Below are 26,229 nucleotides of genomic sequence, written 5' to 3' on the forward strand. Positions count from 1 at the left end.
ATTTGTTATCTCCTATTGCATAAAGTCCAGAAATAAAACCACTTTGGTCTTTCTTTCAGGAGCCCCAATATGTCATGAAAAATCCAGGTATTTTCCATCTTTCTAGCTCACCTAATGGTCTCAAAATGGCTTCCACTGCTCCAGGGATCACAGGCTTACTCACCAACATGAAGATCCTTACAGGAGGCCTGTCCCTTTAGATGCCCCTTTAACAAACTACACTGTGTAGTTTGTTCAAGTTGCAGAGATGCAATGGGTTGGCTTCACAATGAGGATTTATTAACATACAAGTTTAGAGTTCTGAGTCCACGAAAATGTCCTAATCAAGGAATCATCAAGAGGATACATGGACTCAAAGACAGGCTGCTGACAATCCTCAGCTTCTCTGTCACATGGTAAGGCCCGTGAGAGGTCTGCTGCTCTCTCTTGTCTCCCGTGTTTTGTTTTCAGCATCTGGCTTCTCTGTCTGTGGCTTTCTTTCTCAGGTTTTTTTTCTCTGTCTTCTGTCTCTCTTAGCTTCTGTTCTTTCTGTTTCATCCACTCATAAAGGACTCCAATAAGAGGATTAAGACCCACCTGGACCATGCCTCATCTGAAATAACCTAATCAAATATCCCACCCGCAATAGGTGTATACCCGCAAAAATGGATTAGCTTTAAGAATGTGATCTTCCCAAGCATACATACAGCTTCGAAGCATCACACTCCACCCTCTGGATCCCATAAAGACATGTTCTTTCCATATGCAAAATACAGTGATTCCATCACAGTATCTCAAAAGCCTTTAAACATTCAGTCACAAAATTAAGTACAAAGTTTCACCAGAATCAGTTACAGATGTTGTCTGTCCTGGAGCAAAATTCCCCTATGGCTGTGGACCTGTGAAACTTAGAACAAGTTATCTGCTGCCAATATACAAAGGAGGGACAATCACAGAGTGAACATTCACACGGCCATAGAAAGAAATTGGAAGGAAAACAGAATCATGGGTCCCGAATGAATCCAAAAACCTGCAGGTCATACTCCATTAGACTTTGAGGTCTGGGGTCATCTATAAAATGATGTTTTGTCCTGGCTCAATGGGGCAGCAGCCCACCCTTTCTGCTGGTTGCGCATTGGCCATGTTGTCCCCAAACACTGGGGTGAATCTTCCAACATCTCCAAGCATTGGGGTGATGGCAGGCTTTTGGTTCCATCCATTCAAACATCAGGGTGGCAGCCGGCCTCTAGGCCCCGCCCTCTTTTTTTTTTTTTTTGCATTTTTTTTATTAAATTCAGTTTTATTGAAATACATTCACACACCATACAATCATCCATGATGTACAATCCACTGTCCACAGTATGATAACATAGTTATGCATTCATCACCACAATCTATCTCTGAACATTTTCCTTACATCAGAAAGAACCAGAACAAGAATAAAAAATAAACGTGAAAAAAGAACACCCAAATCATCCCCCCATCCCATCCCATTTGTCCTTTAGTTTTTATCCCCATTCCTCCACTCATCCATACACTAGATAAAGGGGGTGTGATCCACAAGGTCTTCACAATCACACTGTCACCCCTTGTAATCTACATTATTATATAATTGTCTTCAGGAGTCCAGACTGCTGGGTTGGAGTTTGGTAGTTTCAGGTATTTACTTCTAGCTATTCTAATACATTAAAGCCTAAGAGGTGTTATCTATATAGTGCATAAGAATGTCCACCAGAGTGACCTCTTGACTCCATTTGGAATCTCTCAGCCACTGAAACTATTTTGTCTCATTTTGCATCCCCCTTTTGGTCAAGAAGATACTCTCAGTCCCACGATGCTAGGTCCACATTCATCCCCGGGAGTCATACTCTGCGTTGCCAGGGAGAGTTACACCCCTGGGAGTCGGGTAGGCCCCACCCTCTTTAAGGGTTGGCAGCTGCACTCTTCCCAGTCTCTGGGGCACAGGCTCAACCCCCTCACATCAGTGGGGTGGTGGCCAGACTGTCCCCAATGCTGGGGGAATCTTCTCCACTCTCTGAAGACTAGGGTGACAGCACTGTGCTGAACAATGGGACGGTCAGGTTCTCCACAATCCTTCAGGCAACTGAGAACCCTAGGGAAGTAACACTTCCTGAAAAACGGGACTAAGGGCCCACCCTCTGCAGGCTCCAGGGCGTACCCACCCATTCCATATACTTGGGGTGCGGTGGGGTGGGTTTCTCTCTCAGTTTGCGTCAGACCTCAGCTTCCATTGTTCTACCTTTGAAGTCATTTTTCCTTCAATTTGTTCCTTTTCCATCCCTTGTAGTCCAGACTGGCAGTGGTTCTTTTCATATGGATCTCACAAAAAACTTGTCATTTTCACATGCAATACACAGGGGTCCCAACAGTCAGACAATAGGACTTCCCCCAAATCCTTTCTGTATAACTGCATTTCCAATCCTGACTTGTACTGAAATGGCTGACTGGTTCCATGTTCACTTAAATTCTCACATGGAACACTAGTCTCTGGGACTCACTTTTCGGACACTCAGAATTTTCCAAACCATCCATTTCTGGTTTTCTTGTACCCAGGAGTTCAGATCTCAGCTTATCCTTTTCTTCCATTTTAATATAAGCTGCAAAGAGAAGCCTCATTTCATTTGGAAAGCTCCTCAGCTAAATATCCAAGCTCAACACTTTCAAATTCTGCCTTCCATCCAACATCAGGCCTCAGTTCTCTGCCATTTTAAAACAAGGCTTGCCTGCCTTCCAGTTTGTGATGACACATTCATCATTTCTATCTAAGGTCTCATTGGAAGTACCTTTAGCATTCTTATTTCTACCAACAGTCTCTTTAAAGCAATCTAGGCCTTTTCTATCAAGCACCTCACAATTCTTCCAGAATCTTCCCCTTATCCATTTATATAGCTGTTCTAGCATTTTTTTGGTATTTGCAATCTCAGCACACTACTCTTATGGTACCAAGATCTGTTTTAGTTTGCTGAAAGAAGATACAATAAAATGGGTTGGCTTTTAACAATGGAGACTGACTAACTTACAGTTTTGAAGCTGAAAAAAAATGTCCAAATAAAGGTATCATCAAGTTGATACTTTCTTCCAGAAAACTGAGTGCCAGAGATCCTTGAGTCTTTTGTCACATAGCAAGGCACATGGAAGCACTGCTAGTCACTCCTTTCTCTTCCAGGTTTCGTTGGCTCCAGCTTCTTGCTTCCTACATGAATTTTTGAAATGAAAATAATTTTTGAAATGAAGAATAAAAATATTCTTCAGGATCCTTTTAAGGATCTGAGTTCAAGAGCCATGATTCAAGTGGCTCATCTCAGGCCATCAACATGATTTTTTATTGGTTTAGAAGACTTGTCTGTGGCACACAAATTCAATAGTAGAGTGTTTACCTTACTCTCCATACCTGATGATTTTCTTCACTTGTAGTAGATAAAAGAATCAATGGTGTGTTACTGGGGATATTTAAAAACCAGATCCAAATGGTGTAAAAGAATCTAAAGAAATGTCTCCCAGAGCCAGAGTGAACTAGGAATCCATTTACTGCTGCCTCCCATGTTGGAACATTTAACTCCCAGATTTAAGGATAATATGCTTCTTAGTTTAGTGTCTGAGTGAGTGCTGAAAGAAATCTTTAGTGAGAAATCTAATTTCTGGGTTCATTTAACACGGATACCCAGAACTATCTGTCAGGATCAGCAAACACTTGCTACCATTCCTTATGACCTTTATGATTATTAAAGTTAGCAGAAATAAAGAATGTGAAATGAAATCACCAGATTTGGAAATCTGACCTATGGTTCAAGATAGCTGGCATTAAGCCAGATAAAGGTGATTTGGTGAAAGGCTGTAAATGTTATCACACTTCTCGTCATTGAAAACCAGCTAGTTAACTCATTTTTCAGCTGTTTTTTAAATTTTTTATTTTGACCCACTTTTATTTTGGTCTGCTTTACATGTTAGATTTGTTTGAAGAACAGGTTCCGATGTTTAAAAATTTTGATGCAAAAAAAAACCTTTGGACCAGATGATCCCAAGAGTGCTAAGATCTGGCAGGTTCCCAGTTCATTTGGAACAAAGCTGCCCTCCCACCCGGCCGGGCTTCATCTGTCTCTGGTGGACATAATGAAAAGCCCTGGGGGAAAGGAGGAAGGAGGGGCGTGGGCCCAGCAGCTCCTGGCCCCTCTGGATTTTTCTCTGTGCTCCAGGAAGAGCAGTGCTCACAGCAGAGCAGCCTCTGGGTGAGGCTCCCCTCATCCTCACAGCCTGCAAGGCCTGGCCGAGCCTGCAGGAATTGGAATCAGGAGCCCTGCATCTCCATCTGGTCCTCCCGGGGCAGGATGTGCTGCAGCAGCCCGTTGACTATGCCCAGCATCTCATCCTTCTCCAGCACAATGTCACAGGAATCCATGTAGTGGAAGCCAATTTTGAGAATGTTCTCCACACTGGGAACCCCATCAGCCATAGTGAGATCCCCATGGAATCTCCAAGCAGGATGAACTTGTTTTGCCCTGAAGCTTCTGGAAGTAACTGGAGTTCTGACACACGGAGCTATTCTTATCGTTTGTGTGTATGAGCTGGCCTTTGAATCCCCATAGGAAACCATCCTCATCAAAACCCATATAGTTGGACACAATATGGATGTTGGGATGGGAAACTTTCATCTGTTGGATAATTTCTTCTAGAACATCACCAATGCTGGCAGAAAAGATGAAAAGAGGAATGTTGTTATGGTACAGTGTGTTGAAGAATGTCTTGTATCCCTTCCTAAGCACTGCATTGGACTCACTAACCACCTGGGCTATCTGAAACTTCTGAATTTTCTGTTGGCACAGGAGAGTGTGTGCTTTAGTCCACCATTCCGTCTTATAAGGTAACTTCTCTTTGACGGTCCGGTTTGGGTCGATTTCAGTTGGGCAACAGTGGTGAAGGAGTACCGTTAGCTGGGACGTCCACATGAAGAGAAGAGCCGTTAGTCCACGTCAAGTTTTCCCCACGGAAGTCCTCGCGGGGCTCCTCACTGATGATCCTGCTGTTATCCAGAATATTGTAAGGAGAAGGACATCGCTTTCCATTATATGCAAACCTGCTCAAGGTCATATCAAAATCAGAAATCACCTGTAAGCGGTCTTCTCCGCCCCTGCGGAGGGCGCCGTGATCTCCTGTACCCGCCCGGGCTGCCGTATCAGGACTGTGCTCACCTGTCCCGAGACCCGCCAGAACCGCTGATCCCGGCACCGGCTGGGTCCTAAGGGGCGCCTGGGGCTCGCTCGGGCACCCCTGTGAGGCCGGGCCGCGGAGTGGGAGGGGGCTCCAGCCGGGGATGGGGCTACTGGCCTGGGAGGCGCGACACTGCCGAGGGGCCAACTGGGGGTCTCGAAGCGCCCAGGGAGTCAGAGCCGCCCCAAGACGGATGCAACCTTCCACCTCACCTGCTCCGCCTTGGCGGTCGCAGCCTACTTCTAACTTATTTTGAAATATCACATTTTATTTTCTATTTTGATGATAAATAGATCTCTTTTTTTGAAGAAGTTTGTCTTTTGTGATGTTTAAGAAATTCTTCCTTTCTCTGAGAGTATGAAGGTCTCCTATTTTTAATTTAAATAATTTTAAAGCCCCCCCCCCACACACACCTAGGTCTTTAATTCATCCTGAATCTACGTTTCTGTATGGTAAGAATTATAAGTTGTTGTTTTGTTTTGTTTTGTTTTTGTTTTTGTATGGAAAACCAGTTATTTCAATACCATTTATTGAATAATTTGGTAGTTTTCCCACTAGTTTATAATTCTACTTTCATCACATTGAGGGGGACTATTCTAGTTTGCTAGTGCTGCCAGAATGCAAAACACCAGAGATGGATTGGCTTTTATAAAAGGGGGTTTATTTGGCTACACAGTTACAGTCTTAAGGCCATAAAGTGTCCAAGGTAACTCATCAATAATCGAGTACCTTCACTGGAGGATGGCCAATGGCATCCGGAAAACCTCTGTTAGCTGGGAAGGCACGTGGCTGGCATCTGCTCCCAAAGTTCTGGTTTCAAAATGGCTGTTTCCCAGGACATTCCTCTCTAGGCTGCAGTTCCTCAAAAATGTCACTCTTAGTTGCACTTGGGGTACTTGTCCTCTCTCAGCTTCTCTGGAGCAAGAGTCTGCTTTCAATGGCCGTCTTCAAACTCACTCTCGTCTGCGGTTCCTGTGCTTTCTTCCAAACATCCTTCTTGGCTGTAGCTCTTCTTCAAAATGTCACTCACAGCTGCACTGAGTCCCTCTGCCCATCAGCTCATTTATATGGCTCCACTCATCAAGGCCCACCCTGAATGGGTGGGGCCATGCCTCCATGGAAATATCTCATCAGAGTTATCACCTACAGTTGGGTGGGGTGCATTTCCATGCAAACAACCTAATCCAAATGTTCCAACTTAATCCCCACTAATATGTCTGCCCCACAAGATTGCATCAAAGAATACGGCTCTTTCTGGGGGACATAATACATTCAAACCAGTTTGGATATATTGTGTCCCCCAAAACACCATGTTCTTTAATGAAGTCTTGTGGGGGGTAGACTTATTAGTGTTGATTAGGTTGGAACCTTGTGATTGAGTGTTTCCATGGAGATGTGTCTCAATCAACTGTGGGCAAGACCTTTGCTTAGATAATTTCCATGGAGGTGTTACCCCACACATTCAGGGCGGGTCTCAATTAAATCACTGGGGCCAGATTAAGAGCTGACAAATAGAAGGAACTGGGAAACTGCAGCTGAGACAGACATTTTGATGACAGTGGTTGAAAGCCGACACTGACATTTTGGAGAATGCCATTTTGAAACGCAACCTGGGAGCAAGCAGATGCCAAGGTAAGGCATCAACAATCGGGTGTCTTCACTGGAGAAAGGCCATTGGCATCCAGAAAATCTCTATTAGCCTTTTCACTCTCAGAAGTGTCCTGGATGATAAATTATATGGTCCCTATTCCATATAATTTACTCTTCATATGGCTCCAGTGATTTAATAATTTCCATAGAAATTATCCAATCAAAGGTCTTGCCCACAGTTGATTGAGTCACGTCTCCATGGAAACACTCAATCACAAGGTTCCAACCTAATCAACACTAGTATGTCTACTCCCCTACCCCCACATGTCTTCCCAGCTAACAGAGGTTTTCTGGATGCCAATGGCCTTTCCCCAGTGAAGGTACCAGATTGTTGATGCCTTACCTTGGGCACTTAGTGGCCTTAAGACTATCACTTTGTAACCAAATAAACCCCCTTTATAAAATACCATTTCCAGTATTTTGCATAATGGCAGCATTAGCAAACCGGAATAGGGACCATATAACTTATCATCCAGGACACTTCTGAGAGTGAAAATGGCTGTTATTCATATTTTGCCAGGATTACAAGCATAAACTGAGACTGTCCCAAGCAAATCAGGACATTTAGTCATATAGTCAGTCCTTTGGTATACCAAGTTTACACATATCCATTGGATGTAAATGCATCATATTTCCTCTTCCACTCATTTATGTACCTATTTCTATGCTAATGCTTCACTGATTTAATTATCTTCACAATTTACATGTTTTGCCAACTGGTAGAATGAGTCCTGCCTTCTTGTTTCTTATTTGAAATTGTCATGGCTATTCTTATACTCCTGCTGTTCTTGATTTTGTTGTTTTTTCAAAGTTCTGCTAAAATCCTTTTTAACCTTTACTGACATTGCATTGAACCAAATGTTGAATTGGAGAGGACTGACATCTTTATAATATTAAGTTTCTCATCCATGAATTTGATGTATTTCCATTAATTCAGATTTCCTTTATGTCCTTCCATAATATTTTTCCTGTGAACTTTTTTAAATCATATTTTTTATTGTAGAATATAACATATATACATAGAAGTGATAACTTTCCAAGAGCAATTTAACAAAGAGCAAATTTCAAAAGAATGTTATGGGTTACAGTTCCACAGTTTCAGTTATTACCTTATTGTGAAATATAACATAAATATAAAAAGATAAAATCTTTCAAAGTATGATTTAAAAAGTAGTTATATAGGAAATTTCCACAAGTGTTATGAGTTACAGTAACATAGTTTCAGTTATTTCCTTACTGTGAAATATAACATATACAAAAAGGTGATAACTTTCAAATTACAATTTAACACGCAGCTGTAGAACAAATTTCAAAGGATGCCATGGGTTACAGTTCCACCTTTTCAATTCTTTTCTTCTAGCTATTCTAATACTCTAGCAACTAAGAAAAAGAAAATTATGTAGAGATTCAGTATTCATAATCCTTTGTTAAATACCATCTTGTCTGTTGCTACCCCTTCCTCTAGTTTAATCACTTTCCCAAACTTGGGGATGTCTAAGCAGTGACCACCCTAACTTGTTCTTGTTGAAAAGGGTTATCGACTTTATGCAGAAAGGGAACACGTCTGGTTGATGTTCTTGAAGAGGCTTTTGCCTCTGGGTATTGGGACTTAGGAGTTCGCTTGAGGATTTAAATTTCTGAGGAATAAATTTAGTGAGTGAAACTTGAATAGAGTCTCAAATAGGGATCTGGGTATTTTTTAGGGTTTGGGGGACTACTGTTGACTTGGGCTTATCATACTGTGGAGATTTGGCATGTCTAGCTGAAGCTTGCATAGGAGTAACCTCCAGGACAGCCTCTTGACTCTATTTGAATTCTCTTGGCTACTAAAACCTTATTTTGTTGACTTTCTTTTCCCCTTTTTGGTAAAAAGGCACTCCCAATCCCCTGAGGCCAGGGCCAGGCTTACTCCCAGAATCCAGGTTCCACGTCGTCAGGGAGACTCACTCACCTGGGGGGTCCTGTCCCATGTTATGGGGAGGGTGATGAATTCATTTGCAGAGTTAGGCTTAGAGAGAGAAAGTCCACATTTGAGCAACAATAGAGGTTCTCTGGAAGTGACTCCTAGGCATAGTTATAGGTGGGCTTAGCCTCCCCTTTAGAACCATAAGTTTCACCAGAGCAAGCCTCATGATCAAGGGCTTGACTTTTAAAGTAGGGGTTCCTAAGTTCACATAGCATATGTTATGTCCACAATAATCCATCCATATCTCGCATTATCATCACTTAGTTGTACAATCCTCATCACTCTCCATTTTAAACAATTCTCATGACCCCAAACACCTCATAGCTCTTTTCGGCCCTTAATTATTTGTCCCTAGTATTTGTGTGGTACTAGTAAGATATTCCTATTAATTATGGTCTCTAATATGCTTAGGTAGATTTTTTCCTTTTACCATTCTGTTGTCAACTCTCTGTACCAGCATCATACCTTAGAAGTAGATCATGCAAACACCTATGTATATTTGTAGTGCTGATCTGTGGGAAACATGCCTTTAAACAAGCCCTTTCAATCCTATTCACCTTCAATAGAGCTCTGATACTTATAATCCCATTAACAAACAATGATCACCCCTATACATTCCCATACTTTTGAATTCACAATCATTGACATATCTGAACATACTAGATTATCATTCCCCCTCCATAGCTTCTGTCTATCACTAGGTCCCCAATATTCTACATTATAAGACATTGATTTTACATTGTTCAGGGAGTTCATGGAAGTAGTAACATACAATATCTCTCCTTTTGTGTCTGGCTTATTTCACTCAGCATGATATCTTCAAGGTTCATCCATGTAACCATATGTTTCAGGACCTTGTTCGTTTTTACTGCTGCATAGTATTCCATCGTATGTATCTACCACATTTTGTTTATCCACTTGTCTGTTGAAGGAAACTTAGATTGTTTCCATCTCTTGGCAATTGTGAACAATGCCACTATGAACATTGGTGTACAAATGTCTGTTTGTGTCACTGCTTTCAAATCTTCTGGGTATATGCTGAGAAGTGGAATTGCCAGATCATAGGGTAATTCAGTATCTAGTTTTCTGAGAAGCCGTCAAACTGTCTTCCACAGCAGCTGTACCATTATACATTCCCAGCAGCAATGAATAAGAGTTCCAATTTCTCCACATCCTCTCCAGCACTTGTTGTTTCCTGTTTGTTTAATGGCAGCCATTCTTATTGGTATGAGATGGTATCTCATTGTTTTTGATTTGCATTTCCCTAATAGCTAGTGAAGGTGAACAATTTTCATGTGTTTTTTTAACCATTTGTACTTTCTCTTTGGAAAAATACCTTTCATATCTTTTGCCCATTTTATAATTGGTCTGTTTGTATTATTGTTGAGTTGTTGTATTTCTTTATATATGCAGGATATCAGTCTCCTATCAGATATATGTTTCCAAATATTTTCTCCCATTGAGTTGGCTGCCTCTTTACATTTTTGACAAATTTTTTTGAGGCATGGAAGCTTTTGATTTTGAGGAGTTCCTATTTTTCTATGTTTTCTTTCCTCGCTTGTGCTTTGGGTGTAAGGTCTAAGAAGCTACCTCTCTTCCATAATTTTTTTTTTTTTTTTTTTTTTTTTTTTGGTTTTCCTGGTGTTTTTATTTAAAGGTCTTCGGATCTATATATAATAAATACAAATAATTAATTTAATGAGCTTAACACATAGCCAGAGAGTTTATGTCAATTTGCTGACCACTGCCTGTGGTTAACTTTGCATTGTTCGGGCTCTTTTCCAGCAGTTTCACCAGCTGCATGGAATCAGAAAACCAAACCTGTGTTTCAGAATTTATCCTCCTGGGACTCTCAGAAGATGCTGAAGTGCAGACCCTCCTCTTTGGGATGTTCCTGACAATGTACCTGGTCACCTTCATGGGGAACCTCCTCATCATGCTGACCATCATCTCTGACTCACACCTGCCCACACCCATGAACTTCTTCCTCTCTAACCTGTCTTTTACGGATATCTGTTTCACCTCCACCACTGTCCCAAAGATGCTGCTAACTATCCAGACAGAGAGCAAAATCATAACGTATGGAAACTGCCTCACCCAGATGTACTTTTCTATTCTTTTTGGAGGATTGGACAACTTCCTCCTGGCTGCAATGGCCTATGACTGCTTCGTGGCCATCTGTCACCCCCTGCACTACACAGTCGTCATGAACCCACAGCTCTCTGTTCTTCTGCTGCTGGCATCCTGGGTATTAAGTATTCTGGTCTCTCTCTTACAGAGCTTAATGGTTATGCGATTGTCTTTTTGTACCAAGTTTGAAATCCCCCACTTTTTTTTTTTTATCTTCATTTTATTGAGATATATTCACATACCACGCAGTCATACAAAACAAATCGTACTTTCGATTGTTTACAGTACCATTACATAGTTGTACATTCATCACCTAAATCAATCCCTGACACCTTCATTAGCACACAAAAAAAATAACAAGAATAATAATTAGAGTGAAAAAGAGCAATTGAAGTAAAAAAGAACACTGGGTACCTTTGTCTGTTTGTTTCCTTCCCCTATTTTTCTACTCATCCATCCATAAACTAGACAAAGTGGAGTGTGGTCCTTATGGCTTTCCCAATCCCATTGTCACCCCTCATAAGCTACATTTTTATACAATTGTCTTCGAGATTCATGGGTTCTGGGTTGTAGTTTGATAGTTTCAGGTATCCACCACCAGCTACCCCAATTCTTTGGAACCTAAAAAGGGTTGTCTAAATTGTGCGTAAGAGTACCCACCAGAGTGACCTCTCGGCTCCTTTTGGAATCTCTCTGCCACTGAAGCTTATTTCATTTCCTTTCACATCCCCCTTTTGGTCAAGAAGATGTTCTCCGTCCCACGATGCCGGGTCTACATTCCTCCCCGGGAGTCATATTCCACGTTACCAGGGAGATTCACTCCCCTGGGTGTCTGATCCCACGTAGGGGGGAGGGCAGTGATTTCACCTTTCAAGTTGGCTTAGCCAGAGAGAGAGGGCCACATCTGAGCAACAAAGAGGCATTCGGGAGGAGGCTCTTAGGCACAACCATAGGGAGGCCTAGCCTCTCCTTTGCAGCAACCGTCTTCCCAAGGGTAAAACTTATGGTAGAGGGCTCAACCCATCAAACCACCAGTCCCCTATGTCTGTGGTCATGTTAGCAACCATGGAGGTGGGGTAGGCCAATACCCCTGCATTCTCCACAGGCTCCTCAAGGGGGCACTACATCTTTTTTTTTCCTTGTTTTTAATTTTTTTTTTTTTAACTTTCCCTTCTTTTTTAAATCAACTGTATGAAAAAAAAGTTAAAAAGAAAACAAACATACAATAAAAGAACATTTCAAAGAGACCATAACAAGGGAATAAGAAAAAGACAACTAACCTAAGATAACTGCTTAACTTCCAACCTGTTCCTACTTTACCCCAAGAAAGTTACCTAATATAGCAACATTTCTGTGAACTTGTTCCTACTATATCCATCAGAAATTAGCAGACCATAGTCATTCCTGAGCATCCCCAGAATGTTAAATAGCTTATCTGTTCTTCTTGGATTATTGTTCCCCCTTCCTTAATTGCTCTCTATTGCTAGTTCCCCTACATTCTACATTATAAGCCATTTGTTTTACATTTTTCAAAGTTCACATTAGTGGTAGCATATAATATTTCTCTTTTTGTGCCTGGCTTATTTCGCTCAGCATTATGTCTTCAAGGTTCATCCATGTTGTCATATGTTTCACGAGATCGTTCCTTCTTACTGCCGCATAGTATTCCATCGTGTGTATATACCACATTTTATTTATCCACTCATCTGTTGAAGGACATTTGGGTTGTTTCCATCTCTTGGCAATTGTGAATAATGCTGCTATGAACATTGGCGTGCAGATATCTGTTCGTGTCACAGCTTTCCGACCTTCCGGGTATATACCGAGAAGTGCAATCGCTGGATCGAATGGTAACTCTATATCTAGTTTTCTAAGGAACTGCCAGACTGACTTCCAGAGTGGCTGAACCATTATACAGTCCCACCAACAATGAATAAGAGTCCCAATTTCTCCACATCCCCTCCAGCATTTGTAGTTTCCTGTTTGTTTAATGGCAGCCATTCTAACCGGTGTTAGATGGTATCTCATTGTGGTCTTAATTTGCATCTCTCTAATAGCTAGTGAAGCTGAACATTTTTTCATGTGTTTCTTGGCCATTTGTATTTTCTCTTCAGAGAACTGTCTTTTCATATCTTTTGCCCATTTTATAATTGGGCTGTCTGTACTATTGTCATTGAGTTGCAGGATTTCTTTATATATGCAAGATATCAGTCTTTTGTCAGATACATGGTTTCCAAAAATTTTTTCCCATTGAGTTGGCTGCCTCTTTACCTTTTTGAGAAATTCCTTTGAGGTGCAGAAACTTCTAAGCTTGAGGAGTTCCCATTTATCTATTTTCTCATTTGTTGCTTGTGCTTTGGGTGTAAAGTCTAGGAAGTGGCCGCCTAATACAAGGTCTTGAAGATGTTTTCCTACATTATCTTCTAGGAGTTTTATGGTACTTTCTTTTATATTGAGATCTTTGGTCCATTTTGAGTTAATTTTTGTGTAGGGGGTGAGGTAGGGGTCCTCTTTCATTCTTTTGAATATGGATATCCAACTCTCCCAGCCCCATTTGTTGAAAAGACCATCATGACTCAGTTCACTGACTTTGGGGGCCTTATCAAAGATCAGTCGGCCGTAGATCTGAGGGTCTATCTCTGAATTCTCAATTCGATTCCATTGATCTATATGTCTATCTTTGTGCCAGTACCATGCTGTTTTGGCAACTGTGGCTTTATAATAAGCTTCAAAGTCAGGGAGTGTAAGTCCTCCCACTTCGTTTTTCTTTTTTAGAGTGTCTTTAGCAATTCGAGGCATCTTCCCTTTCCAAATAAATTTGATAACTAGCTTTTCCAAGTCTGCAAAGTAGGTTGTTGCAATTTTGGTTGGGATTGCATTGAATGTGTAGATGAGTTTGGGTAGAATTGACATCTTAATGACATTTAGCCTTCCTATCCATGAACATGGAATATTTTTCCATCTTTTAAGGTCCCCTTCTATTTCTTTTAGTAGAGTTATGTAGTTTTCTTTGTATAGGTCTTTTACATCTTTGGTTAAGTTGATTCCTAGGTACTTGATTTTTTTAGTTGCTATTGAAAATGGTATCTTTTTCTTGAGTGTCTCTTCAGTTTGTTCATTTCTAGCATATAGAAACATTACTGACTTATGTGCATTAATCTTGTATCCCACTACTTTGCTAAATTTGTTTATTAGCTCTAGTAGCTGTATCGTCGATTTCTCAGGGTTTTCTAGATATAAGATCATATCATCTGCAAACAATGACAGTTTTACTTCTTCTTTTCCAATTTGGATGCCTTTTATTTCTTTGTCTTGCCGGATTGCCCTGGCTAGCACTTCCAGCACAATATTGAATAACAGTGGTGACAGCGGGCATCCTTATCTTGTTCCTGATCTTAGAGGGAAGGCTTTCAGTCTCTCACCATTGAGTACTATGCTGGCTGTGGGTTTTTCGTATATGCTCTTTATCATGTTGAGGAAGTTTCCTTCAATTCCTACCTTTTGAAGTGTTTTTATCAAAAAGGGATGTTGGATTTTGTCAAATGCTTTTTCAGCATCTATTGCGATGATCAATTGATTTTTCCCTTTCGAGTTTTTAATGTATTGTAATACATTGATTGATTTTCTTATGTTGAACCATCCTTGCATGCCTGGAATGAACCCCACTTGGTCATGGTGTATGATTTTTTTAATGTGTCTTTGGATTCGATTTGCAAGTATTTTGTTGAGGATTTTTGCATCTATATTCATTAGGGAGATTGGCCGGTAGTTTTCCTTTTTTGTAGCATCTTTGCCTGGTTTTGGTATTAGATTGATGTTAGCTTCATAAAATGAGTTAGGTAGTGTTCCATTTTCTTCAATGTTTTGAAAGAGTTTGAGTAAGATTGGTGTCAGTTCTTTCTGGAAAGTTTGGTAGAATTCCCCTGTGAAGCCATCTGGCCCTGGGCATTTATTTGTGGGAAGATTTTTGATGACTGATTGGATCTCTTTGCTTGTGATGGGTTGGTTGAGGTCTTCTATTTCTTCTCTGGTCAGTCTAGGTTGTTCATATGTTTCCAGGAAATTGTCCATTTCGTCTACATTATCCAGTTTGTTGCCATACAGTTGTTCATAATATCCTCGTATAATTTTTTTAATTTCTTCAGGATCTGTAGTTATGTCACCTTTTTCATTCATTATTTTGTTTATATGGGCCTTCTCTCTTTTTGATTTTGTCAGTCTAGCTAGGGGCTTGTCAATCTTGTTGATCTTCTCAAAGAACCAACTTTTGGTGATATTTATCCTCTCTATTGTTTTTTTGTTCTCTATGTCATTTATTTCTGCTTTAATCCTTGTTATTTCTTTTCTTCTACTTGGTTTAGGATTGGTTTGCTGTTCATTTTCTAGCTTCTTCAGTTGATCCACTAGTTCTTTGATTTTGGCTCTTTCTTCCTTTTTAATATATGCGTTTAGTGCTATAAATTTCCCCCTCAGCACTGCTTTTGCTGCATCCCATAGGTTTTGGTATGTTGTGTTCTCATTTTCATTCGCCTCTATATATTTAGCAATTTCTCTTGCTATTTCTTCTTTAACCCACTGATTGTTTAGGAGTGTGTTGTTTAACCTCCAGGTATTTGTGAATTTTCTAAGTCTCTGATGGTTATTGACTTCTAATTGTATTCCATTGTGGTCAGAGAATGTGCTTTGAATAATTTCAATCTTTTTAAATTTATTGAGGCTTGTTTTATGTCCCAGCATATGATCTATTCTGGAGAAAGTTCCGTGAGCACTAGAAAAGTATGTGTATCCTGGTGATTTGGGATGTAATGTCCTGTATATGTCTGTTAAATCTAATTCATTTATCAGATTGTTTAGGTTTTCAATTTCCTTATTGGTCTTCTGTCCGGTTGATCTATCTATAGGAGAGAGTGATGTGTTGAAGTCTCCCACAATTATTGTGGAAAAATCAATTGCTTTCCTTTAGTTTTGCCAGTGTGTCTCTCATGTATTTTGTGGCACCTTGATTGGGTGCATAGACATTTACGATTGTTATTTCTTCTTGTTGAATTGCCCCTTTTATTAGTATGTAGTGGCCTTCTTTGTCTCTGAAAACATCCCTGCATTTGAAGTCTATTTTATCTGAGATTAATATTGCTACACCTGCTTTCTTTTGGCTGTAGCTTGCATGAAATATTTTTTTCCATCCTTTCACTTTCAGTTTCTTTGTGTCCCTGTGTCTAAGATGAGTCTCTTGTATGCAACATATTGATGGTTCATTTTTTTGGATCCATTCTGCGAATCTATATCTTTTAATTGGGGAGTTTAATCCATTTACATTCAACGTTATAACCGTGAAGGCATTTCTTGAATCAGCCATCTTATCCTTTGGTTTATGTTTGTCATATTTTCCCCCTCTGTCTATTAATATCCTTTATTGTACCCATACCGAATCTCTTTAGTACTGAACCTTTCTCCAAGTCTCTCTGTCCTGTCTTTGTTTCTCTGTCTGTAGGGCTCCCTTTAGTATCTCCAGTAGGGCAGGTCTCTTGTTAGCAAATTCTCTCAGCATTTGTTTGTCTGTGAAAAATTTAAGCTCTCCCTCAAATTTGAAGGAGAGCTTTGCTGGATAAAGTATTCTTGGCTGGAAATTTTTCTCACTCAGAATTTTAAATATATCGTGCCACTGCCTTCTTGCCTCCATGGTGGCTGCTGAGTAGTCACTACTTAGTCTTATGCTGTTTCCTTTGTATGTGGTGAATTGCTTTTCTCTTTCTGCTTTCAGAACTTGCTCCTTCTCTTCTGTGTTTGACAGTGTGATCAGAATATGTCTCGGAGTGGGTTTATTTGGATTTATTCTATTTGGAGTTTGCTGAGCATTTATGATTTGTGTATTTACGTTGTTTAGAAGATTTGGGAAGTTTTCCCCAACAATTTCTTTGAATACTCTTCCTAGAACTTTACCCTTTTCTTCCCCTTCTGGGACACCAATGAGTCTTATATTCGGACGTTTCATATTATCTATCATATCCCTGAGGTCCATTTCGAGTTTTTCAATTTTTTCCCCATTCTTTCTTTTATGCTTTCATTTTCCATTCTGTCATCTTCCAGGTCACTGATTCGTTGTTCAACTTCCTCTAGTCTTGTAGTATGAGTGTCCAGAATCTTTTTAATTTGGTCAACAGTTTCTTTAATTTCCATAAGATCATCCATTTTTTTATTTAGTCTTGCAATGTCTTCTTTATGCTCTTCTAGGGTCTTCTTGATTTCCTTTGTATCCCGTACTATGGTCTCATTGTTCATCTTTAGTTCTTTGAGTAGCTGCTCTAGGTGCTGTGTCTCTTCTGGTCTTTTGATTTGGGTGCTTGGGCTTGGGTTATCCATATCGTCTGGTTTTTTCATATGCTTTATAATTTTCTGTTGTTTTTGGCCTCGTGGCATTTGCTGAACTTGATAGGGTTCTTTTAGGATTTGTAGACCAATTGAAGTCCTTATCTCTAATTTATCAGATCTACAGCTTCGTGGAGTACACTTTCTCTAACTAACCAGCAGGTGGGATCCACGAGCCACCTGTTCTCCACAAGCCAGTTCTCCCCTGCTTAGCCTTTTTGGTGAGTAGGGGAGTGAGTCTTTTGGGGTCCAATTGGTGTACCAAGCTTGCGTGTGTAGTTGGTGTTGCCTGCCCTGTATATGGGGCGTGTTTCTGGGGAGTCAGGGAGGGGGGGTGGCCCTAACAATCAAATCTCCCTGGTGATCCTAGAGTTTTAAAGCTGCTGCAATAGTCTAATCCTTCAGTTCAGTCCTGCCACAGTTTGTCTCTGCCACTGACCCACAAGTCCTTGGTATTGGCGTATGGCTCCTGAGACTTGCAAGTGGGCCCCTCTTCCAGGCTGTGTACCCCGGGTCCTCTGTTGAGGGATGACTGTGCTATGTCACAGGTGAGTACCGTCCCCCCAGGGCAGTTCTGGGCTGCTGGGCTGTGTAGGGAGGCTCCCAGTCTGCTGAAATGATGGCTGAATGGGGCTTTGTTAGTTCACACTGCTCCACCTTCCCAACTCTGGGACAATCAGCTGAGGTTGCAGGGAAGGCTAATGTCCTCGCCCAGTTTTGTGGTGTGTGCCTGTTATTTGAAGCACTTCCGTCACACTGGGTTGTCTGGGGCAGCTCTGGGCTATGGGGCTGGCGATGGGCCGGAGTGTTTCCTGTCCACCAGGATGATGACTGTGAGCGGACACCCCCCTTTTCTTGGGAAGTTGTGGTGTTTAGTGAATTTTCTCAGCCACTGGATTATTGCCTTTTGCCTCAGAGCTCTGTTAGTTCTGCTCTTGACTTGACCTGCCCAAATTGCAAGTCTTTGAAGCTTTCTGCATTGGGCTTCTTAGAGTAATTGTTTTAGAAAAAGAAAAAAGTATTAAAAAAAAAAAAAAAAGGGCCCTCCTCAGAGATCTAATGGGTTATTGAAATGCTAAGAGACAAAGCAACCAGGGCCATTAAGGAAAGGTCCACAGGGCAGAGAGATCAGCTTTTCTTCGGGATTTGCATATGCGCCTCAGGGCCCTTCCCCTTTCTATGTTCACCAGAACTCCAAAAATCCTCCGCTTTTATTTTGGAGTTTTTCGTGTTGTTTTTTTTCTATGCCTGTCTCCTCTCTGCTGGGCTGGCTGCTCTCAGATTCTCTGGTGTTTGGTCTCAGTCTATCTATGGTTGGAGTTTGGATCAGTAGAATGAGTTTCCGATAAGGGCTGCCACTGCAGTTCTCCCTTCTCTTTCCCGGAGCTGACAGCCCCTCCTCCCACGGGACTGAGCGTGGCAGGGAGGGGCGCGGGTCCCCTGGCCGCAAAAACTTACAGATTCCACTGATCTCAGCAGTTCTACGTTTTCATGAGTGTTGTATGAAGTATGCCCAAAATCAGATTGTTCTGTGGTGTCCAGTCCACGCAGTTCCTGGCTTTCTACCTACTTTCCTGGAGGAGTAACTAACACATACAGCTCACCAGTCCGCCATCTTGCACTTCCATAATATTTTATAATTTTGTCCGTAAAGAACTTACACATTTATTATTTTTTTTCTAGTTACTTTATAATTTCTATTTTTCCTATGAATAGGATTATCTATCTGGCTACTGCTGGTGTATGAGGAATGATACTAATTTTTGTATGTTGATTTTTCATTCAGTAATCTTGCCGAGTTATCATGGTACTTCTAATAATTTGTCTCAATGTTGGTATTCATAATATCTGCAAACAAGGACAATGCATCTCTTTTCAATCCTCATTCTTTTTTTTTTGCCCCCTACTTTTCTTTCTTATCTTATTCTAGAGGCTAGGATCTCCAGTACAATGTTGAATCATAAGGGTAATAATGGGCATCCTTGTTTCTGAATTTAATATAACTGCTTCTCACGTTTCTTCATTAAGTATTGTATTTGTTGTAGGTTTATGATAGATTCTACTTACCAGGTTAAGTACCTTAGTTATAGCAGTGGAAGCAGTAATAATGATAAGTGGTCAGAGTCAGATATATCCTAAAGTTGAACCAACATGATTTGGGGTTAAATTTGTAACAGAACGTAATGTAAAAGAATGAGATGAATCAACAATGACCTCCAGGTTTTTGACCTTAGTCAGAGGGAAAATAGTGCCATTTACTTCAATGGGTAAAAATGGGTTTTGAGGTGAGAATTAATTATTCTCTTCTCTCCATGTTCAGTCTGAGACACCTATTAGATTTCTAAATGAAGATACCATGTAAGCACTTGATATGAGCCTATAGTTCAGGAGATAAGTAAGGCTGAAGATAAAATTTGGGAGTCATCAACTTCACACATCCTAGTTTCTCTCTAGTATCCATTTTCCTTTTTTCTCCTTTAGGTTGTTAGTTTAGTGTGGTTCTGTTGTAATAAATGCTCTTAGGTTTTGTACAACTGAAATTATCTTTATTTTGCTTGCACTCTTAAATATTACTATACCAGGGTTTGAAGTGCTAGGTTAGAAGTTATTTTTCTTCAGCACTTAAAAAATATTTATTTTATAATGGTATAAAATATTAGTAAGCAACTTTATTCAAGTTCTCATTTTATCTAATGGTGACAAATTTTAATGACATGATTCAAGGGTCATTACAGGTAAAAGGTTATGTTTACCATGTTTACTATGGATTTTATGTTTACTTTAGATTCTACTTCTCAGCTACAACTTATTTTTTTATATAGCACTCAAATAGTAAAGGAAGGAATTACATAATTTAATAACAATGAGAAAATATATGTTTTGAATAGTCCTTAATTTTGAAATCTGATTATGGTAATCCTTTATTTAATACATGAGTATTTATGTTTTTTAAAAATCATAAATTTAACAGAGCACATAGTAGATTTGAGGCTCTGGAGATTTGAAATACAGTTAGAGATTTTAAGTTCTGAGAAAAAAAATATGTTTCCCCCACTAAAATATAGATCTGTCTGCTAGATTTATCTTATTTTTAAATTTATGTGCATGTTTTCACTTAAATATACAAAGAGAACTATATTCACTTAAATATGCTAGAAGACTAGGAGAGAAGACAGTACCAGGCAAGAGATATCAACTAAATTTTGGAAAATGGAAAGTCAGCGGACAGATAGTGACTAATTTTGAATAGACCAAAAACAGCAGTAGCAGCTGAAACAGTTTGTAGAGGAACTACCCAACAAGAAGCAAACAGTTCTGTGGGAAGTAAAGCGTAGGTTGCTGGCCACAGGACACCAGACTGAAGGGGTGCCGTTCTGCAGGCTCCCAGGGTTCCCCAAGAATGAATGATGATTTCAAAATTTGCTGTAGGCTAATTGTGTATTGCAACATAATCAAATTATGCTAGTTAGAAACTTGTGCTGGTTATGGGCATATAGCTCAGGAGTGGGGGGTAGAATATTTGACTGCAGGTCGAGCAATCCTTGGTTCAAATCTAGGTTCTTCCTATCGAGTTACTGCTTAGTGACTTTACACAATGTGTTAGCTTTTCCTCTCCATGTAACTCAGCATAGCTCTCCTCAGCCTCCAACCAGCGTATGAAGTAGCTTTTTAATATGGTGCATTTGGTCTGGAGGGGCTCAGCTGACTGGAGAGGAAGAGGAGGAGGAAAGGAGAGGGGCTAAAAAGGAGGAACAGTCATCTCCTGACTCAGACAAGGGTTTCTTGGAAAAAATTCCCCCACTAGAAATGCAGGTTTTAGACATGACCATATGATTAATGTGTATATTGGGTCAGTGCTCTCATTTACTATTTTTTTTTAAAGTAAGTAACATAGGCAAGAAGTTGGGGAAGCAGAATAAATCAGTGGCTGTGAAACATTATTGAGCATTAGAATCACCTATGTACTGCCTCAGCCCCAGCGATTCTGATGTCATAGGTCTGAGGAGGGGGCTGCATACATTTTATTTTAAAAACAAATCGTTCTCTCCTATTACTCTTACTCCTCTAACCCACCACATGCTGGGTGATTCTGACAGCTGGACATATTTTGGAGAAGACTATATGAGATGATTCTAAAGGGCATTTCATGTAAACATCTATGCATATCACAGTTGGTGCTCCCTGGAAAGGATGGATTGCAGGAAGGACACGAGGCTACGGACAGAGACGGCTCCTAATGGGCAGAGGAGTGAGACTGTGGGAAGGACTTGGTAGGAAGACTTGCAGAGGGCAGACCTTCCAGGTTTCCTGGAAAACCATGGAGATGATTGTTAGAATTCTTGGTATGGCTCCCAGGTGGAAAGGTGCTTTTTAGATAACAACAGTGACTCACAGGTAGATCATGTGAGCACAGATCAGGTGGTCTCTGGTTCATAATCCAGGTAGTTACTTATACACATAGACTTTGGTGTTAGATTCCAGCTTCCCCTCGCTATTTGAGTCCCACTATATTGAATATTCCTGCAAGGAGGGAATAGAGAAGGAGCAGATCATACCTTTGCCAGAAAACCTCCCCAGGCTCCTGTTGCCCAGATGATTCCTACAATTCATTACTCTGATACTGATTCTATCTCACTTATGTTGCTTGTGGTCAGTGTTTGCAACCGTCTTTCTTACAACCCCAAATTTAAAATTCTTTCTTACTTTTGGAGAATCCATAGCTACATGTGAGTCTGGGTGGAAACTAGGACCTGACTCCACAACAGAAGCTGAAAGTATGATATTCTTTTCCTCCCACAAGCCCTAGCAGTGCCTTAAGCTTGGTCATTCATATGTGTAAGATTTGGACTTGGAGTGTGGGATGAGGTACACAGAAGCAGGAGGAGTTAGGAATTTATTCCAGGGAGACAGAGCTCTGGCCCTGGCAGCAGAGCTGGTGGCTGCAGCCATTATCAGCTCCCTAACCAGGGTGCTGCTTTGGGGTGAACGATTCTGATCACCAGCCTGCCCATTTGCTGAGTGTAGATCTCTGTTTCCCTTTCGTGTTAGGAGCTTCTTGGTATCCTGCCAAGAATTGCCTTATTTGTGATGTGAAATTTCCCTTTAGCTTCCCCCAAAGCATGTGAAGCCATTTATCTGGAAAACTATTTGATGTGGACATGGTAATGCTCATGTTTTTTTAGAGTTATTTTAGATATTGGGTGGGTCTGAATTTAAAATAATTTCTGGTCACCCAGAATGCAACACAGGTCCACTTCTGAGAATAGAGAGCTGGTGGAAAAGGTGATAGATAGTATTTTCTGCTTCATTAGCTCAATGGGGAACCTCTCAGAACTCATCTGGTAGCTATTTCACATATTTTGAATGCCTGTTAGGAATGGATATACTTAGAACATGGCTCAATCTTCAGGTTAGCACCCTGTCCGCTAGAGTAAGGGCTCTTAGGGTAGAATGGATACTCCCTCCTTATCAAATGAGTAAATTAAAACTACCACATTCCTGGAGAAACCTCAGAAATGAGAGCCATCATTAAAGACTTAAAAGTTGCAAAGGTGGGTATTCCAAATGCATGTTAATTTAAGTCTCCACTGACTTAGTGATAAAGGCAGATGGGTCTTAAGGAATGACAATGGATTTTAGTTAATAATCATGTGATTCCAGTTACAGATGCTACTCCAGCTGTGTCTTTACTTGGGCAAATAAATGTATGTAGCTCTACATATATTGATTTAATGGATGTTTTTGTCTCAATACCAAAAAGCATGAAGATATTAAGAACAATTTACTTTTACTTGTCAGGGACAGCTTCATTGTCTTGCCTCTGAGTTACATCAACTCTGCTTAGAGTCACAATGTAGCCAACAGGGACCTTGACCATCTTTCCATCCCACAAGACCTAACAGTGGGCCTACATATTGATAGCAGGCTGCTAGGACCTGGAAAGCAGGAAATAGGAAGTACTCCAGGTACCTTGGTAAGACAAGTGTGCCAGGGATAGAAAAAACAGGTGCCTGCTTCCTCAGTGAAGTTATTGGGTGTCCAGTGGTTTGGGGAACATTAGGATACCCCTGTAACATGATGATGAATTAGTAAATCTTGCCCCACCACTCTCTGTAACCATCACTAACACTAAGAAAGAGGCATTACATTTGGTAGGCCTCTTTGTGTTTGAAGGGATAGCCTTATACTACATTTGTTTGTGCTCTTTCAGCCCAAAGGCTGCCAGGATTGAGTGGGGCCAAGAACGGAAGACTTTGCAGCTGGTCCAGTTCTGCCACTTGACTCTAATGACCCAATAGAAACCAGGTGTTCAAAGTATGTGTGCTGAATGGAGCCTGTGACAAGCCAGGACAGGATAACCACTGAGGGTGGTATTACAGTCTTGGTTCAAGGTATGTCTTATTCAGCAAGTGACTGTCTACTTTTGAGAAGGAGCTCTTGTCTTGAAATTGAGCAAGGTAGATCTTGAACACCTAAGAATACTGCTATTGTATCGTGAAAGCAGCCAGAGAAAATACATGACTGTGTTACAATAAAACTTTTTTTATAGAAACAGGCAGTGGCCAGATTTTGCCTGCAGGCTATAATTTGTCAATCTGAACCACTGGTTCTCATACTTTAGCAGGCATCAGCTCACTTGGAGGGCTTGTTAAACACAGATTGCTGGGATCCACTCAAGAGTTTTTGATTCAGACGGTCTAATGAGAGGCCATGAATTTGCATTTCTAACAAGTCCTTGTGATGCTGATGCTGCTAGTCTGGGGACCACACTTTGAGAACTACTGATCTAAATTATATACCTAGAAATTTAGTCATGGCCAATAACACACCATAATCAGGAGGATGTGATGCATACTCTTCCCAACCAAACAGGTTATTAAGGTACAAATAGGTCATGTAAGTAGTTACAAGCATTCTCAGGATACCTGCTCTACCTAAACTGCCTCTTGTCCCTTAACCCACAACTCTAGCCTCAGAACAAATTTCCTCTAATCAGTTGACTAAGATGGAAATAATTTGAGCCTGGTTTATAGAGAGCTCTGCAAGATTTGCTGGTGGGCAGAATTTAAAGTGTCTCCTTGACAACTCTGCTTTGAAGTAGAGATGCTTTAAGGTGAAAGTCTATACAGACTCATAGACACTAGGTTTGACACTATCTGCAGGGACTTGGAAGACAGAAGACTGGAAGCTTGGTTTCAAGGGGGATTAAATATGTTGAGTGATCTCTCAACATATGATGAAAAATGTATACTTGTGCATGTGCTCAGCATGAGGTTCCCACCCTAAAAAGTAATTTAGGAGCAGATGTCTGAGATTATCTACACTGTGGAAGCCAATTAACACTCTTCACAACCACCCAGTGCTGATTGAATGGACTTAGGAACAAGGAGCTATAAGGGCAGGCATAAAGATTAAGAATGGGCTCCACCAAATTAAGTTAGTAGTACCAAAGCAAACTTGGCTACCACCAGTGAAGGGTGCCCAACCTTCCAATTGCATCACCTAATAAAAAGATGGTGTTTTATATCCTGGAGAAAGCAACCATCAACCATCAAATCAAGTAGCAGGTTGATGATGTTGGAAACATGAAGGAGGCAATGATTTGTTCTCACTGGAATACTTATTTTTGAATTTGGAATATACTTTTAAAGTGGAATATATTACCTTGTAAAAAAGTAGTTATATAAGTAAACTGCATAGGAATGCCCTTATCTTCCATTGCGTAGCACAATGCATTCTGCCGTCTCCCTAATGAGACTCTCGCCCGTCTTTGATGCCAGGTAGCATACCTTTAGGTTATGGTCCTTTCTCTAAATCCTTGGCACCTTAGGGCCTGTTGGCTTTTAGGAAGGACTGGTGTATGTCCTCACTATGTGAATAGATGCCTGCCAAGGAAAATGGGCAAATCCAGGAGAGTCCATTTCCTGCTGTGGGGCAGAGGGAAGGAGAGATCTCTAACCATCCATCATGGGCCATTTGGTTCTTTGGCTGTGGGCCCCCAAACAAGCCTGCTGTATGCCTAGCCTTAGTGTCCTCAGTTCTGCTGCCTGAAGGGATTAGGGGCTGCAGCTTCTCCAGTGCTCTGTCTCCCCTGGTTCAGGCAAACCCCTAAGAGACTGCCTAAGCCACAGATTAGACCAGGGAAAGAGGGAAGAGGAGCAAAGAGTGTAAGATGTGAGAGGAAGCCAGGTGGTGAGTGGGGAGGTGTGAGAGTGCTGATTATGGGTCAGAGGAGATGGTGCTAAAGGAGGAGAGAAGGAAGAAAGTTTGCAGGAAGGGGTCTGGCTGTAAGCCATTATTCTCAAACCTGGTGCTTCCCTGCCCCCAGGTACGGATGTTCATGTTTGACAGCTACATAATGGGAAAGTGCCTATTAGACAGGTGAGGGTTCTCTGGGGAATGGAAGAATGAACTCAAGATCAAAAGACTGACAGTTTATGGTGGGTTTGCCTGTTTCTGGGTCTGCCAACTTCTGTAGGCTGTGTAACAATGAATAGAATTTACTGCATACGCTAGAAGACTTGGGTGTGGCCAGAAAGGTAAAACAGGCTAAGAAGGAACCTTATTGCATGGTGGGGGTGTAGCTCAGGGGTAGAGCATTTGACTGCAGATCAAGAGGTCCCCGGTTCAAATCCGGGTGCCCCCTGTCAAGCTTTTATCTTGACCTAGTATTTCACATACTAGAATTCACCTCAATCACCTTAACTCTCTTCCTCAGATTGTGTTGATTTTTTCAACTGAATTCTCTCTCCTAGCACATTGATATATGGTGGATTGAATTATTGGCCTCAATTCTTCACCCTACACTGTGTCCACACCTTTTGCTATGTGTCTTTTCAGTTTCTCCTCCAGAGATGTGTGTACTCTCCACCAGTTTACTCTGGGCTTGGCCATATCTATCAGTCTGGACC

The 26,229-nt window shown here is 40.9% G+C and overlaps 1 non-coding gene and 1 pseudogene across 1 annotated transcript; one reads left to right on the forward strand and one right to left on the reverse strand.

Annotated features, from left to right (window-relative positions):
* Positions 1-4,285: 4,285 nt before the first annotated feature.
* Positions 4,286-10,771, reverse strand: LOC119533932 (annotated as a pseudogene).
* Positions 10,772-25,892: 15,121 nt separating this feature from the next.
* TRNAC-GCA lies at positions 25,893-25,964 on the forward strand. The gene has a single exon. It is a non-coding gene; the product is annotated as a tRNA-Cys (tRNA).
* The last annotated feature ends 265 nt before the right edge of the window (positions 25,965-26,229 follow it).

This window comes from Choloepus didactylus, chromosome 5 (genome assembly GCF_015220235.1).
Source record: "Choloepus didactylus isolate mChoDid1 chromosome 5, mChoDid1.pri, whole genome shotgun sequence".
Lineage (NCBI taxonomy): Eukaryota > Metazoa > Chordata > Mammalia > Pilosa > Megalonychidae > Choloepus > Choloepus didactylus.